Source organism: Neomonachus schauinslandi, chromosome X (assembly GCF_002201575.2).
Source record: "Neomonachus schauinslandi chromosome X, ASM220157v2, whole genome shotgun sequence".
NCBI lineage: Eukaryota > Metazoa > Chordata > Mammalia > Carnivora > Phocidae > Neomonachus > Neomonachus schauinslandi.
In genome coordinates this window covers 82,527,676-82,530,997 of record NC_058419.1, presented here as the reverse complement: position 1 = coordinate 82,530,997, position 3,322 = coordinate 82,527,676, and the positions used below count along the sequence as shown (strand labels likewise).

The 3,322-nt window shown below is 50.2% G+C and overlaps 1 pseudogene; it reads right to left on the bottom strand.

Annotated features, from left to right (window-relative positions):
- Positions 1-2,068: 2,068 nt before the first annotated feature.
- Positions 2,069-3,322, bottom strand: part of LOC110581600 — a 23,144-nt pseudogene continuing 21,890 nt past the window's right edge.

Below are 3,322 nucleotides of genomic sequence, written 5' to 3'. Positions count from 1 at the left end.
TTGTCTGAAAGATCCCTTACCTATCCTCATTTTTTTAAGTTCTTTTTTTTCCTTTGCTGTTCAGCTTGGGTGCTTTCCATTCCGCTTCCAGATTGCTGATCTGTTCTTCTGCATCCTCTAATCTACTGTTGATTCTCTCTAGTGCATTTTTCATTTTGGTTATTGTATTTTTCAACCCTGATTGGTTCTTTTTTAAATTTTCTATCTCGTTTTTTTTTAAAGATTTTATTTATTTATTTGACAGAGAGAGAGTGAGAGAGCACAAGCAGGGGAAGCAGCAGCAGGAGGGGGAGAGCAAGAAGCAGTCTCCCCGCTGAGCAGGGAGCCTGATTCGGGGGCCCAGCCCAGGACGCTGTGATCCTGACCTGAGCTGAAGGTAGACACTTAACCGAGTGGGCCACCCAGGCACCCCGATATATTTTCTGTCTCTTTGTTGAAGGTCTCACTAAGTTCCTCCACTCTTCTCTGCAGCCTGGTGAACATCTTTATGGCCATGACTTTGAACTCGTTACCAGGTAGATTGGTTACCTCTGTTTCATTTAGTTCTTTTTCTGAGGTTTTGTTTTGTCCTTTCTTTTGGATCCTATTCCTTTGTCTCCTCATTTGGCTTGACTTTCTGTGTTTGTTTCTATGAATTAGGTAGAACAGCTACTTCTCCTAACCTTGCAAGAATGGCCTTGTGTACGGTCATCCCCTGTGTAGACTGTGTGTACCTGGTGACTTTGGCTGGATAGCTGGAGCTGTGGCTGGTGTGGGCTGGGATCCTGGGGCAGTCTGTGCTGGGGCTGTCCTGGTGGGATCGCTCGAGCTGAAATGGGCACGGGCTAGGTGGCTCTGGGGCAGGACAGTTGAAGCTGAAGTGGGAGCAGGTGGTGGTCTGCCGGTGCTCAGCACAGGGGATGCCCTCACTGCATGGCGGGAACTGAGGTGGGGCATGAGCTGGTGTGTCCTGGTGGTGTCACTAGAGCCAAAGCAGACATGAGTCAGGAGGTCCCAGAGTGCTCTGTGCCAGGAGTGCCCTAGCAAGTCATCTGGGGCTGAAGTGGTGTGGGCCTGGAGAGTTCTGGGTTGCTTTGCCCCTATGTCAGCCAGAGTTGTAGTGAGTGTTGACCAGGGGTGTCCCACTGTGCAGTGCACTGGGGCTGCCTTGATGGGACTTCTTGGGCTGGTGTGGGCTTGGGCTAGGGCCTGGGGCTCACTGAGGTGGTAGGCCAGCTATGGTGCCTGGCCCCTGCTCCCATCCAGGCTATCAAGGTGGTGGGGCAATGTAAACCATGGCACTTGCCAGGCCCTGCGACCCAGAGAGGGCTCTAGTAGCTCCCCTGCCATTTGGTGGAGTTCTGAGGCAGGATCCTTTATATTCTAGTTGTTCTTTTAAGCCACAGCTTTTTTCCTGTGCCCCAGGGCAGATGAATCTGCTCATGGTCCCTCAGTACTGTCTCTCCCCACTGCAGTTTGCAGCATCGGGGGTGGGATTCCCTTACTGTGTCTCCAACTCAATGTTCTCTATGTGGTCTCTCTATCTTTTGTTGTGCAGAAGCTGTTCAGTCAGCTCTCTGTTCTTCTTCAGGAGGAATTGCTGTATAAATAGGTATAGATTTGCTATGTCCATGCAGGAGGTAAGTTCAGGCTCTTCCTACATTGCCATCTTGGGGCAGAACCCTTTGGAATTTTCTACATAGAGAATCATGTCATCTGCAAACAATGACAGTTTTATTTCTTCCTTCCCAATCTGCGTACCTTTTATTATTTCTTTTTATTGAGAATTCCTGGGATGGTGGTTATCACCCCCCAACCTGGAAGGAGGAAACAATACTATACAAAATCACTCAGAAATCATACTGTCCCAACACCCCTGGCCAACACCGAGAAGAGGAAAGTCATTCCCTTGAAAATTGGCCAGTCTGTGTTCATCCAGGAAGGGCTGGGAGAACAGACACAGAGGGGACTATGACATGATACCAGGGGCAGGATGGGGGTCGGTTGGACCCCACACTGGCTCCTCAAAAGCCAGGGGAGAAGCAGATTCACTTTTTCTCTGGGGGAGGGGAGTTCTTCATCACTAAGCTCATTTCTTACCCTTGATAAGGCTGTCAGTTTTCAAAGTGAAAATTTCATCCTGTACATTGAGCACAAGGTTTTCAGCAGTGACACAGATACAATTCTGTGATGTGGCAGTCGTCTTGGAGATGTTCCGGGTTGCCTGGATCTTGCCCAGTACCCTTTGATGTAGCCAGGGTTCTTGCTCAGGGCTTCTCCAAGCCTCCTGGTGGCCTCGGCCTCACCTTCAGCCTACACAGTCTTCTGCTGCTGTTCCTGCTTTGCTTTTTCCACCTGAAACTGGGCTCCCTGGGCCTCCTGCTGAGCTACTTGTTTGGCTTCCACAGCAGCTGTATACTCGCTCGGCTAAAGCTCAGCTCTGTGATGACTACATCATCCAGGATAAGGCTGAATTCCTCGGCCCTCACTGTCAGCTCCCATGAAATCAACAAGGATATCTGGGCCCGCTGGGTAATCAGCTGCAAGGTGTTGAACTTGGCCACACCTCCCTTGAGCACCTCCTTGACAGTTGATGGCAGTCCTCACTCCTCCTAGTCTAGCCCTGGGCACTGGTACATGCTGGGAAGCTCCATGACAATGGGTTGAGACAGCACTCACAGATGCTTACCATCTGCAGGTCTTTGGTGCCTGTGGGAGAGGAAATTTTTTAGGGTCTGGCCTGAATGTCCTAAATGATGGGGTACTGGAATCAGGGGATCCTAAAGTGAAGGCCCTCATCCGATTAGAGAAATTGGCTCTGTGCCCACCTTCTATGGTGAAACAGACTCATGGATGCCGTAGGCCATGGCGCCGGCCCCCAGCAGCAACTTTAGCACCTTGCCCGTGTCCCTCTATGTCTTTCAAGCTCTGGGCCATGTCTGATCCTGAGGCCAGTGACCCCAAAGGCGAGAATGGGGTGCCGGCCTGCCTCTACCCGACTCCAGTTTAGAGATTGCACCCTTTATATGTGCAGTCCGGGGCCCAAGGTCCTCATAGGAGAAAGGACACCAGAAGTGCCCCAATCTGTATGCCTTTTCTTGTCTTGTGTTGTCTTCTTACATTAGCTAGGACGTTGCTGTTGAGGAGGATTGGTGAGAAGGGACATCCTGTCCTTGTTCCTGATGTTAGTAGAAAAGCATCTAGTTAATCACTAGGAAGTGCGATGTTATATGTACATTTTTTTAAAAGATTTTATTTATTTTTATTTGACAGAGGTAGAGAGAGCACAAGCAGGGGGAGCGGCAGGCAGAGGGAGAGGGAGAAGCAGGCTCCCTGCTCAGGA